This window comes from Odocoileus virginianus, chromosome 6 (assembly GCF_023699985.2).
Source record: "Odocoileus virginianus isolate 20LAN1187 ecotype Illinois chromosome 6, Ovbor_1.2, whole genome shotgun sequence".
Taxonomy (NCBI): Eukaryota; Metazoa; Chordata; class Mammalia; order Artiodactyla; family Cervidae; genus Odocoileus; species Odocoileus virginianus.
The window spans coordinates 33,651,680-33,669,994 of NC_069679.1; the positions used below are offsets into that span (position 1 = coordinate 33,651,680).

The 18,315-nt window shown below is 38.7% G+C and overlaps 1 protein-coding gene, 1 long non-coding RNA gene and 1 pseudogene across 2 annotated transcripts in view; 1 reads left to right on the forward strand and 2 right to left on the reverse strand.

Moving 5' to 3' along the window:
- Positions 1–18,315, forward strand: part of FRMD6 (FERM domain containing 6) — a 252,545-nt gene that overhangs the window by 36,457 nt on the left and 197,773 nt on the right. The window lies entirely within an intron of this gene.
- On the reverse strand, positions 7,460–8,761 carry LOC110144272 (nucleophosmin pseudogene; annotated as a pseudogene).
- Positions 15,855–18,315, reverse strand: part of LOC139035615 (uncharacterized) — an 86,946-nt gene continuing 84,485 nt past the window's right edge. The window contains exon 3 of the long non-coding RNA XR_011488245.1: positions 15,855–18,197. This is a non-coding gene — a long non-coding RNA (uncharacterized lncRNA). The remainder of the gene's footprint in view (positions 18,198–18,315) is intronic.

Here is an 18,315-nt window from a genome sequence, read left to right on the forward strand (position 1 = left end):
GTTGCCAGGTTCTCAAGCCCAGGGTTTCTGCTCTTTCCTAGGCTGCTATGCATCTCCTCTGTGCCACATCCAGAAAGCATCTTCTGGGTCCTAGAGAGGCTGTGCCTCATGTCGCAGTACACTGGTCGGCTCCCCCCATTTCCAGTGTTCACTGCAGGAGACTTTCCTTGGTGCAGATCCCTTTATCTCTGTCAATGGCAGTGAGACCTACAGGAGGAGGGCATTCTGAGGACCAGAAGAATTGCTGCTCCTGGGAGGGTGGGGAGAGAACTTAATTTGAAGCCTTGGATTGACTGGTGGTGTGCTCGGGTGAGGCAACACTGCTAGCTCCTTGCACAACCAAGGAGGTAGTCAGTGGAGGGTGGGGGCACGCAGAGAACTCACCCCACTCCTGTCTGCCTGCACAGGCTTGTTCACACAGTTCGCATGGCTGTAGATCAGTTCATTCTGAAGGCTACTGTTATTTCCCCCCTGAACCACATGCTTAACCCAACTTCCTCCACATAAACAGCCATTACACATTTAATATCACTACTGAAGGGAAGGGGGGATTTTCTCCTACCCACCAGCAGTATGTGATTCAGTCATCAGTACATGAATATCAGTCACAACAGTGCCAGATGGTTGGACGATGAGCTGTTTCTTGTGATGGTTGGACTTTCATTGGAAAAGTACCTAGAGCCTGACTACAGGGAATTCCTTCCCTGGGGGACCATTGAGATGCTTCCTTTGTAAAACCTTCTTTCTGCTTTTCCCATTTTGAATACCTGTCAGGTCTATGTAAATATCACCATCTCTCTCTTCTCTGCCCAGACAGCAGTCACTTTATTTAGCTTTTCCTTCTAAAACATTTTACTTAAAGGGGTTGTCAGTATCATTATGCTTCCCCGGAAACTGGGGATTAAAATTCTCAGCCTTCCAGAACGGGTGAATAGTTGCTTTGTCATGAGAAAAATCAATATCTGCCGCCGCAGGAAGCAGGGCAGGGAGCAACCGGACAAAGGCCTGCTCTTCAGCTGAGTAGCAGGGTCACTTACATGACCCGAAAGGTTGTGGTTTCCTGCTGGTTTTACAAAAAACTAATGAGCTGGGCAGAGGAACAGGAACCCAGATAAGACAAGAGGTGTGTGCCAGGTACTCTCCAGTGGAGAGCATGGCCCTGGGAGCAGCCGCTCGGCTGGATGCAGTCCTGCCGTCCCAGGGTGAGCCTCCTGGGGAAATGAAGTTCCCACTTTGGGGAAGGGAAGCACAGTGGACAGTCCATCCACAGGCTGTGGAAACCCAGCCTTTTCCCCACCCTACGTGAACTGAGCAGTTTTTAGACATTCTGGGCAGTTCTCTCTTCCAATGCTCAGGGAGCTGCAAAGACATTTTGAGCCTGTTCTGTCATTTTTTTGGTTGAAGCAGAGAAACTCAGTAGCTTCTGGCCTTACAGGGCCTGAAAAGGTCTAGTATAATCCACCTTTTGAAACCCACTTAAAAAAAAAGTTGAGATACTTTTAAATTTATTTATTATAAAAAATAAATTTTATTTATTGATTATTTTATTTCTATTTTTTATTTATTATGATTTACATGCATACATGCACATAATTCATCCCTTTAAAATATTCAGTAGAGTGGTTTTTAATATATTTGCAGATAGGTGCAACTATCACCTCACTTAATTTTAAAACATTTTCATCACTTCAAAAAGAATAATAATATCTGTATAATCTGAGTTATATAGATATGTGAATCTGTCATTGAACTATATTCTTAAGATCCATCCATTTTCCTGTATGTAAGTATCTCAATTTTAAAAAGATTTAAAAATTGGAAAAAAAAAAAGATATTAACCAAAGTTTTCAAACAGCACTACTCCTGTTCTTGAATACACCTTTATTTTATTCTGAACTACTTTTATATTTTAAGGATTCCCAGATTTAATCAAATATTTTTTAAGAATATAAAGAATATGTATGTACACACACAAATGTGTAAAGGAGTTTCAGCATGAGAAAAGCCTCATGAAGAACGATTTAAACTTTGTGCAAAATAAGGTGATTTAGAATACATCAATAAATAAAATAACACGAACTGAAAAAAATTCTACAGAGTTTAGCTATCACAACCCTATCCCCCCTCCACCCACCCACGTAAGCAGCCACTAATCTACTTTCTGTATCTATGAATTTGCTTACTCTGGACATTTCATGTAAATGGAGTCATATAATATGGGAAGATTCCCTGGAGAAGGGAAAGGCTACCCACTCCAGTATTCTGGCCTAGAGAATTCCATGGACTGTTTGATCCATGGGATCACAAAGAGTCGGACACAACTGAGTGACTTTCACTTCACTTCACTTCATAATATGTGATTATATGATTGTGACTGTATTATTTATTATGCTACAATATTTTCAAGGGTCTTTGATGTTGCAGCGTGTGTCAGTGCTTCGTTCCTTCTTATGGCTAAACAATATTCCACTGTGTGAATACACCACATTTTGCCTATCCATTCATCTGGTCATGTACTTTTTGGATGTTCTCATCTATTGTCTGTTATGAACAATGCTGCTCTGGACATCAAGTATATGTCTTTATGCAGACAGGAGTCTTCATTTCTCTTAGACTGAAATTGCCAGTATATGGTAACTCTGTGTTTCACTGTTTGAAGAAATGCCAAACTGTTTTCCAAAGTGGTACTGCCATTTAAAAATTCTGCCAGTAAGGTATGAGGGTTCTAATTTCTCTACCTTGTCCAAAATAATAAGTCAACACTTATTATCTGTCTTTTTAAATTTTGGCCATTCTGGTGGATATGAAGTGCCATCCTATCATGGTTTTGGTTTGCATTTCTTTTGTGAGTAATGATGTTGACTACCTTATCATGTGTTTATTTGCCATCTGAATATCATTTTTGAAGAAATTTCTATTCAAATTCTTTCCTATATTTTTTTAAGTTTGGGGGAAATATTTTAGTTTCTAGTTTTGATCACTCATAAACCAGCCTAACAGTTTTAGGGAGAACATTTTGCATAGTGGAGTAATATAGATAATGGAATTTTAAAATTTATTTGGGTGAGTTTTCTTTTTAAACATACATATAAGAGAAGTTTTTAAGTTCACAGTAAAACTGAATGGACAGTATAGAGAGTTCCTATGTACCTCTTACCCCAATACATCCACAGCCTATATCACTATTCTCCATACTCCCTATCCATCCCTTCTTCCTCCCAACCCCTGCAAAATAATGATCTTTTTTTTTTTCTATCTCTATAGTTTTGCCTTTTACAAAATGTCACATAGTTGGAATCATACAGTATGTAGCATTTTTCAGATTGACTTCTTTTACATTGGAATATACAATTAGCTTCTTCCATGTTTTTTCATGGCTTGATTGCTCGTTTCATGCTGAATAATTTTCTATTGTATTGATGCACCTCAGTTTATTTATTCATTCACTTGCTGATGGACATCTCAGTTTCTCCTAAATTTGGACAATTATAAATAAAGGTGTGTAAACATCTGTGTGTAGCTTTTTGTATGGACATAAATTTTGAACTCATTTGGATAAATAACCAGGAGAAGAGTTGCTGGATCACATGGTAAGAGTGTGGTTGGTTTTATAAGGAAGTACCAAACTCTTTTCCAAAGTGGCTGCTGTATGATGCATGCATGTTCAGTCATGTCCAACTCTTTGCAATTCCATGGATGGTAGCCTACCAGGGTCCTCTGTCCTTGGAATATTCCAGGCAAGAATAGCTTGCCATTTCCTCCTCCAGGGGATCTTTCCAAAGAACCCACTCCTGTGTCTCCTGCATTGCTAGGTGGATTCTTTACCACTAGCATCACCTGGGAAGCCTATATTCCCCCCATTGAATGAGGGTTCTGGTTGCTTCAAAACATTGCCAGCATTTGGTGTTTCATTGTTCTGTACTTCGGCCATTCTATTAGATATACAGTGATATCTTGTTTTAATTAACTATTCCCTAATGACTTATGATGTTGAGCAACTTTTCATATGCTTAATTTCCATTTGTATATCTTCTTTGGTGAGGTGTCTGTTCAGGTTTTTTATCTAGTTTCTAAATGAGTTTTCTTTTGTTTTTGAGTTTTAGTAGTTTATTGTATATTTTAAAGAATAGATCTTATTGGGTGTATCATTTGCAAATATTTTCTCCCAATCTGTGGTTTGTCTTTTCATTTTCTTGACACTGCCTTTTGCAGAGCAGAAGTTTTTTTTAATGAAGTTCAGCTTACCAGTTATTTCACAGAGTACACTTTTGTTGTTATATATAAAAAGTCATTGCCATGCCCAGGGATTTCTTCTATGTTATTTTCCATAAGTTTTATACTTTTGCATTTACATTTAGGCCTATGATCTATTTTGAGTTAAATTTTATAAATGGTGAAAAATCTGTATCTAGAATTTTTTTGTCAATTCTGCCTGTTTTTAATTGGATTATTGGTCTTTTTTTTTAATTGTTGAATTGTAAGAGCATTTTGTATATTTAGATATAAGCCCCTCATCTGATACACAATTTGAGAATATTTCCTTCCATTCTGCAAGCTGCCTTGTTACTTTCCTGATGCTCTGTTTTGCAGCACAAAACTTTATAATTTTGATGAAATCCAATTTATCTATTTTTTCTCTTGTAATTTGTGAATTCAGTGTCATATCTAAGAAACCATTGCCTGATTTAAGGTTAAAAGATTTACTCCCATGTTTTTGACTCATAGTTTACAGTTTTAACTCTTTGTTCAGGTTGATGATATATTTGAATTTTTGTATATGGTATAAAGTAGAAGTCCAACTTCATTCTTTTGCATGTGCATATCCAGTTGCTATGGTGCAATTTATTGAAAATGCTATCTTTTCCTATTAATCTCCTATCAATTGTTAAAGATCAATTAACCATAAAGGTAAAAGGATTTATTTCCAGACTTTCAATTCTATTTCCTTGATCTATGTCTGTCTTCATATCAGTACCACACTGTCTTGATTACTGTTTTTTTACTGTTGTTCTTTTTTTTTCTGTAGTAAGTTTTGAAATTGGAAAGTACGTCTCTCAACTTGTTTTTCTTTTCCATTGTTTTGGCCATTCTGAGTTCCTTGATTTTCCCTAGGAATCTCAGGAACAGTTTGTCAATTTCTCCATAGAAATCATCTAGGATAGTGATAGGGATTGTGTTGAACCTATAGAACAGTTTGAAGAATATAACCATCTTAATATTAAATCTTCCAGTTCTTGAACATGGGCTGCCTTTCCATTTACTTGGGTCTTCTTTAATTTATTTCAACAGCGTTTCATAGTTTTCAACGTACACGTCTTATACGTCTTTCGTTAAAATTATTCCAGAGTTTCTTATTCTCACAAATGTTATTGTAAATGAAATTGCTTTCTTAATTTCATTTTCAGATTGTTCATTGCTGGTGTGTAGAAATACAATTGAATTTTATACATCTTATATCCTGAAATCTGACTGAACTCAGCCATCAGTTCTAATAGATCTCTGTTTTGGTAGGTCTCATTTTGCACCGTTCTCCCCCATCTGAATTCTACCCTCTCCAATATTTCACTTTCTCTAACTTGTTAGCATCCCTCTTGTCACAGGATCTTAATACATGCTATTCCCTCTGCCTAGATCTCACCCTTCTCCTCTGTGTTTCTACCTGGTTGACTTCATCCTTAAGCTCTGTCTCCTTGAGCTGCCCCCACCTCAGTCCATATCTGGTCCTTTTATATAAGTCATCACAACACTGTATTTTCCCTCGACTGACACAGCTGATGCTGTCATTTGTGTTACACACTAACCACTATTATTCTTCAACAGACTCTAAGCCTCTGATTGATCTTTCTCACTATTATAATTCTCATCACTATGCCTGGCACATAGTGGACGTTAACAACTAAACTACTTGTCAAATGAAAAAATGATTGAATAGTTAACCTTGGAGAAATATGGGCATCATTAAGAACTTTGGTTGGGGTGTAGGGGGCAGTGGGTAGAAGAACAGATTGAAGGTGGGTGCTTACCATCTGTTTAGCCAGTCTGTTCTCCTGGGGAAATGAGTTCTGGCATGGAGTTTTCATTGTCTTTGGAGAGCAGAGCCATTGAATGTGTAGCTGGAAGCATGGGTTTTGCTTTCTTTTTTTCCCACTTAATCTCCTTGCATGGTGACGGGAAACCCAGAAAGAAATACCCAGTCATTTGAGTCATTTGTAGATGAATAACCACAGTCTGACTTCTTATTTGCTTTTTACCTTTCCTGAAGTACAGTTGACTTGTTGGGGAGGGGAGAGTTTTAAAGATTCATCTATTTACTTGCCAAATTAATTCAGTCTAACAAAATTAGGGAAATCCCCAACCAGATGTTCTAGTGAGTAGTGAGAAAAATATTTCCTTGGAACACTGCAACAGAAAACACACTTTGTGTGCTGGTCTCCTGAGACGGTGCTCTGGAGCCTTCCAATTCACTGCCCATTCTGAGTGCCTCATAGCTATCACTGACAATAGTTAGAACACGGTTTTGTTCCTTAGTTGGAATTCTCTTCAAAGCCTGGATTCAACTCTGGTGCTTCAGGTGGAAGTATTAAGAGTAATAGAGAACAGAGGAAAGAGTAGCTACGGGACCTGAAAAATGTAGCAAAGATGAGGAGGGCCTGCAGTTCTGTTGGAGTGTGATGACCTTCCTGTCCTATTCTTGAAACCCATATTCCAGTTGTCAGTCCACACAAAAGGAAAATATTTGCATGTTGTGAAAGAAGGTTGGGAAGTAGTGATTCCTCACTTTGAGCTGTATTTTGGATGATCCTTACATATCTAAAATCAGATTTTGTTCCTGGAGTTTCGAGATCTTTTAGATATAGTGAAACATTATCTTGTGAAGCTACAAGACCATCACGGTGGGGAACACTCTGCTTTGTCTTTATATTGATGTCATCTAGCACAATGCCTGGCTCAGAATATGGGGCTCAGGGAAAATTCAGTTCAGTTCAGTTGCTCAGTCATGTCCGACTCTTGGCGTTCCCATGGACTGCAGCACGCTAGGCCTCCCTGTCCATCAGTAACTCCTGGAGTTTACTCAAACTCATGTCCATTGAGTCAGTGATGCCATCCAACCATCTCATCCTCTGTCGTCCCCTTCTCCTCCCACCTTCAATCTTTCCCAGCATCAGGGTCTTTTCAAATGAGTCAGCTCTTCGTATCAGGTGGCCAAAGTGTTGGAGTTTCAGCTCTAATATCAGTCCTTCCAATGAACACCCAGGACTGATTTCCTTTAGGATGGATTGGTTGGATCTCCTTGCAGTCCAAGAGACTCTCAAGAGTCTTCTCCAACACCACAGTTCAGAAGCATCAATTTTTCAGCGTTCAGCTTTCTTCACCATCCAACTCTCACATCCACACATGACCACTGGAAAAACCATAGCCTTGACTAGACGGACCTTTGTTGGCAAAGTAACGTCTCTGCTTTTTTTTTTTTTTTTTTACTTTATTAAAATACTGGGTTTATTTCACATGTATATTTTTGTCTCCCCACCATTTCCATCTGTCTGACCACCACTACTACTATTCCTATCATAACATTCCATACATACTTAAAACCAAGCAAAGGGTGGAGTTCCATCTTTAAAAACTAAACAGGCATTTTGGACAACACATTCTTGGCAATGGAACGTGGACAACATTTATCAGACATGGTAGGGAAAGTTCTCACTCTGCATTATAAAAAGGACAGCCAGATATCAACTGTTACAGAAATGAAATAAGCCGGAAAATTTTTAACAAACTGTTTAAACTATTTTCTTAAAGAGACTTCCTCCACTGCCAGAGATCTTAAATAGCCTCCTGGTCAGTCATCCGGAAACAATTCTTCACATAATTGGTAAACTTGGCTTCCACTTTGGGAAGTGAACCACCTTTTTCTATACTTGCTTGCATTTTTGCTTTAATGTCTTCTACAGAGCTAGGTCCTTTTGGTGTTTTAGGTGTTTTTTCCTGTTTTTTGAAGGATTCGTGACCTTTTGATCTTGGTGTTGATGGTTTTGAGTCTTTCCCATTTGGGTTCGATTTTTGTGCATTTTTGGCTGGAGTATCTCATACAGATTTCTTTACTGGAGCTTTTTCTTCAACCTCCTCATCAAAATCATCATCATCATCGTCTTCATCATCATCATCGTCATCTTCATCATCATCATCATCTTCATCAGCAGCAAGCTTTACTTTTTTCTGGGGAAACTTGCTACCACTTCCAGGGGCAGAACGCTTTCCAGATATACTTAGGAGTTTCACATCCTCCTCCTCTTCATCTTCTGACTCTGCACCTTCCTCCACAGCTACTAAGTGCTGTCCACTGATATGCACAGGCCCTGAACCACACTTCAACCGTAAGACCACAGGTGGTGTAATTTCAAAGCCCCCAAGAGAAACCGTTGGCTGTACAGACATTTTCAAAGTTGCCAGTGTTACTTTAATTGGACTGCCTTCATAATTCATCGCCTCTGCTTCAACAATGTGTAACTCATCTTTTGCTCCAGCCCCTAAACTGACCGTTCTTAAAGATAACTGGTGCTCATTTTCATCATTATCCACCTTGAAGTGATAATCTCTGTCAGCCTTTAGTTCACAACCGAAAAGATAGTTCTGGGGCCTCAAGGGGCTCATGTCCATGTCCATCGGATCCTCCATGGGTTGGCGGCACACACTTATGTGGGAGAGAAGCCGGACGGAATTAAACGATTACTATTCGAAAGAGCAGCCGCGCAGGACGGAATCACACCTGTCTCTGCTTTTTAATATGCTGTCTAGGTTGGTCGTAACTTTTCTCCCAAGGAGTAAGCATCTTTTAATTTCATGGCTGCAGTCACCATCTGCAGCGATTTGGAGCCCAAAAAAATAAAGTCAGTCACTGTTTCCATTGTTTCCCCAACTATTTGCCATGAAGTGATGGGACCAGCTGCCATGATCTTAGTTTTTTGAATGTTGAGCTTTAAGCCAACATTTTCACTCTCCTCTTTCACTTTCATCAAGAGGCTCTTTAGTTCCTCTTCCCTTTCTGCCATAAGGGTGGTGTCATCTGCATATCTGAGGTTATTGATATTTCTCCCGGCAATCTTGATTCCAGCTTGTGCTTCTTCCAGCCCAGCGTTTCTCATGCTGTGCTCTGCATATAAGTTAAATAAGCAGAGTGACAATATACAGCCTTGACATACTCCTTTTCCTATTTGGAACCAGTCTGTTGTTCCATGTCCAGTTCTAACTGTTGCTTCCTGATCTGCATACAGATTTCTCAAGAGGCAAGTCAGGTGGTTTGGTATTCCCATCTCTTGAAGAATTTTCCACAGTTTATTGTGATCCACACAGTCAAAGCCCAGGGAAAATTAGACCATCTTAAATAAGACAATGCAAGCAAAATCAATTTTGCAAATAATCGATTTTGTAGTCCAGGGAACTAAGCTCCTTTCCCATTTTTAAAAAATATTTATACGGCTGCACAGGCCTTACGCGTGGCACTTGGGACCTCTGATCTTTGCAGCATGCAGGATCTTTTAGTTGTGGCGTGTGGGATCTAGTTCCCTGAGCAGGGACCAAACCTGGGCCCCCTCCATTGGGAGGTAGAGTCTTAGCCACTGGACCTCCAGGGAAGTCCCTCCTATGTTTTTTATTTCATCCTGTTGCTCATGCCTCTATTCTGTCTCCTATATCACAGAGTGCAAATATTTAGAATATTTAATTTTAGTTGTTTAGAATAGGTAATTAATTAATTATAGATAAATTCCATAGGTAAATAAATCAAATCATTGTTTTACTGTCAATAAAATAACATTTGCATGTCTGCCTGCTCAGTCACTTTAGTTATGTCTGCCTCTGTGTGACCCTATGGACTGTAGCTTGCTAAGCTCCTCTGTCCATTGGATTCGCCAGGCAAGAATACTGGAGTGGGTTGCCATGCCCTCCTCTAGGGGATCTTCTCAACCCAGAGATGAAACCTTCATCTCTGTGTCTCCTGCATTGGCAGGTGGGTTCTTTACCACTAGTGCCACCTGGGAAGCCCGAAATGATATTTAAAAGACAGCAATTGAGAAGTGAAAAATATATCTTACTAGCTGTGGTAAGAGGTAAAAACCTTGTCAAAGGAAATTTTTACAGTACTAGGCATTTACATTGAAACAAGATGAAAGAAGAAGTTTGTGAAAGCACAATACTCAAATGTGTTTATATACTTTCATAGACTGGTAGGTTAAGGCAAACACCATGTAAAAGCTACCCTATCTTCCTATTTCAAATTACCTCTCTAATTAAAGACCTAAGTCACAATTAGAGTCCTTTCTTCTGAACTTTTTAAATATCTGTCAATAATATAGATGCAAGTGTCTCAGACCAGAAGTTTTTGAATATTCACGGGGAAGTTTCCACACCCAACAAAATTCTCTGAGACAAAAATGGTGTCAGACCTCCAAATCAGGATGACTTTACTTGAGTTTTACAGTTTGCAAACTGTTACATCTCTAAATGTGTCAAGATCACTGAAAGTGGATTTTCTTCCTTAGAATTCCTCTACTCTCAAAGCATTGCTTATCATTTATATGCTCTTGTGGTCCATATATTCACTGAACATTGATTATAGTGCTCTTCTAGATTCAAGGGAAAGAATAATATTTACTTTGTTTTTGCCTATTAATTTAAGGCACAAAATTCCTGTTATCATGGAGCTTATACCCTGGTAGAACTTATTATAATCCTGATCTGGTTAAGAGCTTGGGATCTAGAGGTTGTGTTTGATTTTTTTCTTGAACATTTGCTGCCTGTATGACCTTGAGTAAATCACTTAACAATTCTACGACTCATTTTCATTGTAGTCGAATGGAATAAAAATAGTACAGTCTCCTAGAGGTGTTTTGAGCACCAAATCAGGATAGGGTAGGTGCGTGGAAGGCAGAGGGAAGTGGAGAGAGAAGCCACCCAGTGGCTTTTCAAAGAGCTTGGCTCTATACATATTTGAGCGGAGGTTAAGGAAGGTCTTTTATTAGAATGCAGAAACATGTACATGGTTTCCGGCTGTGAGGAAGGAAACAGTAGGAAAGAGGATGAAAGCATGAGAGAGGAAAAGGATGTCAGGGGACATACCCAGGTGGCACTAGAGGTAAAGATCCCATCTGCCAATGAAGGTGACATAAGAGACAAAGGTTCAATCCCTGGGTTGGGAATATCCCCAAGTTGGACTTGGAAAACATCGTGTTTTATTTTGGTAAAATACTAACATGCATAACATTAATGTTACTATTTTTACCACTTAAAAGTGTAAATTCAGTAACAGTACATTCACCATGTAGTGCAACCATCACTATTTCCAAAATGTTTTTACCATCCCAGAAGGAAATCTCACACCCATTAAGCAGTCCCTGCACATTCCCCTGGCTTCTGACAACCACTGATTTGCTTTCTGTTTCTATGAATTTAACTATTCTGGATATTTACTAGAAGTGGAATCATGCAATATGTGACCTTTTGTGCCTGGCTTTTTTCACAGCACATGTTCAAGGTTCACCCGTTTTGTAGAATGTATCAGTGCTTCATTCCTTTTTCATGACTGAATAATGTTTCATTGTATAAAATACCACTTTTTTTTTTTTAATCCAGTCATTGGCATTAGCTGATAGACATTTGGGTGTTTCCTCCCTTGGCTATTGTGAAAAGTGTCTCTATGAATATTTGTGTACCAGTTTTTATTTGAACACTTTTTACAATTCTTTTGGTTATATACCTAAAAATGGAATTACTGGGTCACGTGGTAATTCTGTGTTAACTTATTAAGGGACTGCCAAACTACTGTGTACAGTGGTTGCACCATTTTACATTCCTGTTGGCAACATATCATGTTCTAATTTCTCCACATCATCATCAACCCTTGTTATGTTGTCGTTTTTATTATAGCCATGCAGTGAATGGAAAGTGATATTTTCTTGTAGTTTTGCTTTGCATTTCCCTAATGACTAATGATGTTGAGCATCTTTTCATATATTTGCTTTGCTGTCCATTCATTCATCTTCTTTAGAGAAAAATCTATTCAGGCCCTATACTCATTTTTTTCAGTTGCATTGTTTGCCTTTTTGTTGTTGAGTTGTAAAAGTTCTTTATATTTTCTGCATACTAGACTCTTGTCCAAAATATGATTTGCAAATAGTTTATCCCATGCAATGAACTTTTTACTCTCTTGATTGTATCCTTTAATAAAAATAATTTTAATGAAAACCAACTTATCTACTTATTTCTATCCTTGCTTGTGGGAAAGCACCCAAGTTGATTTTTTGACTATGGTTGTACATTAAAGCAATACAATCTTGTACTGAGAGAATTACCAGATTTTATTACTCTCTGTTGAGGGTCATGCTGGTGCTCAGTTGCTAAGGCATATACAACTCTTTGCACCCCATGGATGTAGCCTACCAGCTTCCTCTGTCCATGGGATTACCCAAGCAGGAATACAGGATTAGTATGTTCCTAATAGTCAGATATTTTTAGATATGTTTATATTGGTTTGGCAAAAAAGTTCTTTCAGGTTTTTCCTGTGGATTTCAGAGTCTTGAAGAGATAAAAATGTGAGACGAGAAAAAGATCATGCCAGATAAGAAGTTTCTATAAGGGAATTAAGACCAAAGTGTTGTGTGGTTACAGAAGAAACACTAATCATATCATTAAGGCAGTGGGGTCTCAGAAGAGGTTTTCTGAGCAAGGGAATTCCACAAATAAACTTAATTTTTAGAAATATAACTTTGGCAGCAATGTGAGAGTGGATTGGACTAGACTAGACAAAAATTGATAAGATCAGTAAAAATGGGTATTTTAGCAATAAATTCTTCCCATTTCCTTTTAAAAAATTTATTTATTTATTTATTTATTTATTTATTTTTGGCTGTGTCAGGTCTTTGTTGCTGCACACGGGCTTTTTCAAGTTGCAGTGAGTGGGAGCTACTCTTCACTGTGGTACGCAGGCTTCTCATTGAGGTGGCTTCGCTTGTTGTGGAGCAGAGGTTCCAGGCACGCCGGCTTCAGTAGTTGTGGCACACAGGCTCAGTTGCCCTGCAGCATATGGGATTGTCCCAGGCCAGGGATTGAACTGGTGTTCCTTGCACTGCAAGGCAGATTCTTAACCACAGAATCGCCAGGGAAGCCCTTCCCATATCTTTTTATTCAGCCCTTAGGAATGTTCTACAGTGTTTGAAATATTGGTGTGAGGTGTGTTTTCTTAAACTTTCATTACGGAATGCTTCAAACATCTAAAAACTCTGACTAGTAAACAGACTCCATGTACCTATCAGCACAGATTCGGCTTTTATCCACACATGGCCAATCTCATTTTATCTATGCCCTCTACCAACATCTCCCTTCCCGGATATTTTAAGGCAAATCCTAGACACCATATTATTTCATCTGTAAATACTTTATTATGTGACTTCAACAGGTAAGAACTCTTTTTAAAAAGTACAATCTCAATATGATTTGTTGCTGTTGTTCAGTTGCCCAGTCATGTCCGATTCTTTGCGATCCCATGGACTGCAGCATGCCAGGTCTCCCTGTCCCTCACCAACTCCTGAAGTTCATGTCCATTGCATTGCTGATGCCATCCAACCATCTCATCTTCTGATGCCCTCTTCTCCTTCTGCCCTCAATCTTTTCAGGCATCAAGGACTTTTCCAACAGTCAGCTATTTGCATCAGATGACCAAAATACTGGAGCTTCAGGTTTAGCATCAGTCCTTCCGATGAGCATTCAGGATTGATTTCCCTCAGTATGATTATCCTAAGTAAACTTAATTTAAATGGTATGAGGTTTTAAAAACTAAACAATTGATGTAAATATTCACCTATAAAATTGCATCCTATTTCTTATAGAGAACTAGTACCTTTGGTAATGGGTAGAGGTATGATCAAGTTTCCTGAAAAATAATGGCCTAAAATAATGGCTAAAAATTGACACTTGCCATCTGCCTCTATAAGGATTATATCACAAGCTGCTATGACCACTGACCTTCAATACCCTCTGAAAGAAGTTCAGGGTGGAGATCAGGAATGAGGCACTCTGTGCTCTGGGGAAAACTGGCAGAACAGGCCTTCAGATAGTTAGATATTTTCAGGAGAAGGTTTTATGAGCCCAATTCTTGCATTTTCTCATCTCTGGAAAAGCAGTAAAATCCTTCATGGTGACGTCTGCTCCTTGTGACTAGCAGTAAACTTCTACAAAAATACATGCTTGATTGCATGTACTCCCCCCCTTCACCAAAATCACATATACACTGACCTACATCTTTGGAGCAGTTTCTCAAGCTATTTGAAATGCTGGCTCATGGGCTGCAGTTCTCACTTTGCCCCCAATAATTTATGTATAACTCTCACGCTGTATTTTTTCAGTCAACACTAAAAATGATGCTTCTTAAAATATACACTAAATATATAACTCCTAAAGCCACTTTTAGTTATTAGTTCTATTACATGTATTTAGTGGGGAAGTTTCTACTTTTATAATTTACTGTTTGAAAATAACGTGTATAAACTGAGTTGCAGAGAAATAGTTTTTTTTAATTTCTTTTTTTTTCCATTTATTTTTATTAGTTGGAGGCTAATTACTTTAGAATATTGTAGTGGGTTTTGCCATACATTGACATGAATCAGCCATGGATTTACATGTATTCCCCATCCCGATCCCTCTGGGTCTTCCCAGTGCACCAGCCCTGAACACTTTGTCTCATGCATCCAACCTGGACTGGTGATCTGTGTTTCACCCTTGATAATATACATGTTTCGATGCTGTTCTCTCTAAACATCCCACCCTCGCCTTCTCCTACAGAGTCCAAAAGTCTGTTCTGTACATCTGTGTCTTTTTTTCTGTTTTGCATATAGGGTTATCATTACCATCTTTCTAAATTCCATATATATGCGTTAGTATACTGTATTGGTCTTTATCTTTCTGGCTTACTTCACTCTGTATGATGGGCTCCAGTTTTATCCATCTCATTAGAACGGATTCAAATGAATTCTTTTTAACGGCTGAGTAATTTTCCATGGTGTATATGTACCACAGCTTCCTTATCCATTTGTCTGCTGATGGGCATCTAGGTTGCTTCCATGTCCTGGCTATTATAAACAGTGCTGCGATGAACATCGGGGTGCACGTGTCTCTTTCAGATCTGGTTTCCTCGGTGTATATGCCCAGGAGTGGGATTGCTGGGTCATATGGCAGTTCTATTTCCAGTTTTTTAAGAAATCTCCACCCTGTTCTCCATAGCAGCTGTACTAGTTGAGAAATAATCTTTGAGATTTTTTTTTTTTTTTTTGCTCGATACTAATTCCTCACATTTGTGCAGTGCCTTGAATTTTCTAAAGTGCTTTTATGCCTATTATCTAGTGAACACTAATAGCTCTGCTGTGCTAAAATGTCAATTATCTAATGTGTATAATTGTTATCAATTTTACTTTGCTGTGGCTTTTAGACTTAGATCAAAATAATAAACAACATATGCAAAATCCTTTACTTATGAGTCAAGAAAGACTGTAGTCAGGCCTGCATGGGTGATGAAAGGGAAGTACTGTGGGTTATATCTTATCAGTTATAATTTACTGAATTTTCCATGGTATGGGAATATTTGGTACTAAAGCACACATACACACACACACACACACACACACACACACACACAAGTAAAATGACTTTAAATCCATAGTTTTAACTCAATATTTTTCATGGGCTCAAAACCCACACATAAATTTCCTGGAAACCTCTTGGAAAGGCTGTGGTAAAAATAAGATACATGGCAACACTTGAATTGGGACAGGGTTTAGTGCTAAAACATGCTGATAAATCATCCTTAATTGGTGCTCCATTCTTTTTTAATCATTTCTTCAATTTTCATTAACATTCCCAGACATACTAGACATAGAAAGATTATCTTCAAAGCACTGAAGCAGAAGAGCTTGGTGACTGTTACTCAGTTGTTAATACAAATGCTATATATATTATAGATTCTTGGCTCTTAATTGGTAAAATATAGACGACTCAAATGCTCTTTAAATAGTCCCACTAAATATAATTTATCTAAATGCAAAGGATATTTAAAATACTTTTGCAATCCCATATGCTTTTCTGAAATAAACAGTGAAAACCTGCCTCATGATTTGAAGGGCTATAGAGATTGGGCGCTCGAGTAACACAGACCAGGGATTACACATTGCTGGGTTTGGGTAAGCTGCATAGTCTCTGGGATTCCAGTTCCTCCAGTGTCGTACTGGAGTCTATTAGACTGGTTGCCAAGGGCTAATTGTTAAGTATGCAAGAATTTTTCAAGCCACTGTTTAAACCATTGGCTGCTTAAAATCAGCTATAGTGGGAGGATTTATACCACAGAAATCGGCAAACTCTGTAAATCAGGGTTTTCTCCCTAAATTAGGTCCCTAGACCTAATTCTAATATGTGTATTGGTGAGGTGGGGGTGGTTTCCCTCATGAGTGTGTGTATGCTTGGTCATGTCAGACTCTTTACAATCCCCTAGATTGGTAGCTTACCAGGCTCCTCTGTCCTTGGGATTTTCCAGGCAAGAAAACTGGAGTGGGTAACCTTTCCTATTCCAGGGGAACTTCTCCACCCAGAGATCGAACCTCTTGCATCTCCTGCATTGGCAGGCAGGTTCTTTATTACTGTGCCACCTGGGAAGTCTGGTTTCCCTCATACCAATAAGCAATACTTGGGACACCAGTTGGGTGTCCTACAATTCAACTTGATTCTCTCTATCAGAAATAAAATCGGATTCCACAAATTAAGGGTTTAGTCCTACAAGACTGCCCCTTACCCCCACCTACTTTTGACAGACTGACTTAATCAGGGGGTTCCCAAGACAGTTTCCTCTGTTTTGAATAATTTTCTAGAGTGACTTATAGAACCCAGAGAAAGATTTTACTGACTGGATTACTGGTTTATTACAAATGGGTATCACTCAGTAACAGCAGAATAGAATTGATGCAGATGGCAAGGTATGTGGGAAGGGACATGGAACTTCCCTGTCTTCTTGGAGTGTTCCTTTCTCCCCAAATCCCTATGCATTCACCAACTTGGAAGCCCTCTGAACCCAGTCCGTTCAGATTTTTACAGAAGCTTCATTACACAGCCATGTTGATTAAATTTTTGGCCCTGTTGTGATTGATTCAACTTCTGGCCTCTCCCCCACCCCCAGAGGTCGGGATGGAACTGAAAGTTCCAACTCTCTAATCAAGTGGCTGGTTCCTCTGCAGATGAGTCTTCGTCCTTAGGCAACCTAGGAACATTCCAAAAGTCACCTCATTAACATAGCAAAAGATACCTTAATCACTCTCAGCACTTAAAAAATTCCAAAGGAGTTCTGTGCTAGAAACAAGGACAAAGACCAAATATGTATTTCATATCATAAATCAAAATATCACACTCTCTATCCCCTGGAATTGGCTTGCCAGCACACCACTGCCTCCTAAGTAGGTTTAAGGATAAAATGAGCTAATGTCAAGCATTTTGTTCCCCATACAGAAAATATTCAAGAATGGCTACTTATCATCATCACCATCATCATCATTATCATTCTGTTAAAAACAAATGCAACTAACTTTCAATTGTTTACTTATCAAACTGGTAAATCAACTATGTTCTTTTTCTTTTGCCCCAATTTAACAATTTTACTAACAGCACACCAGGAACTAAGCTTAGACACAGTTTAAAAAAAAAAAAAAGGCAGTGAAAATCTAACCAACTCATTGAAGTGCTCATTAGCATCTTAATCCTGACAAAATATTTGATAAGAGAGAGAAAGAAAAGGATGAAAGTTTTGAAAAAGGGAAAATAAGATTATATCTAAATTGAAAATGTTCACCTCCCCCATGCCCACTGTTTTGTCTTCCTTGAGACAGCTCATTGAAATTTCATTATAAGTAGCAAGGGACAAAATAACAATTTTTAACACCTGGTAGAAAAATCTGATAATTCTGGATTTTGCAGAATTCCTGACCCAAAGTATCTTAGGTCAAAAAGTGAATTATTATTACCAGAAGTAAAAATCCAGGGATAGATATCTGTATTCAAACACACACACTGCAGGGCTCTTCCCAGCTTGTGATGCGGAATTTCTTTGCCTTCGACTCTGTGGGCCCCATTCCCAGTCTTCACGGGGCATCCCCAGCAGTTTCAAACTCCACCTTTAAAGTAGAAAGATCTTTCTGAAATTATGCCCACCAGGAAAGGGAACATCACTTTTCTAATACTTCCTGCGAAACTCCTGAAGTTCATTCTGATTGAACTACCACATGCCTGATA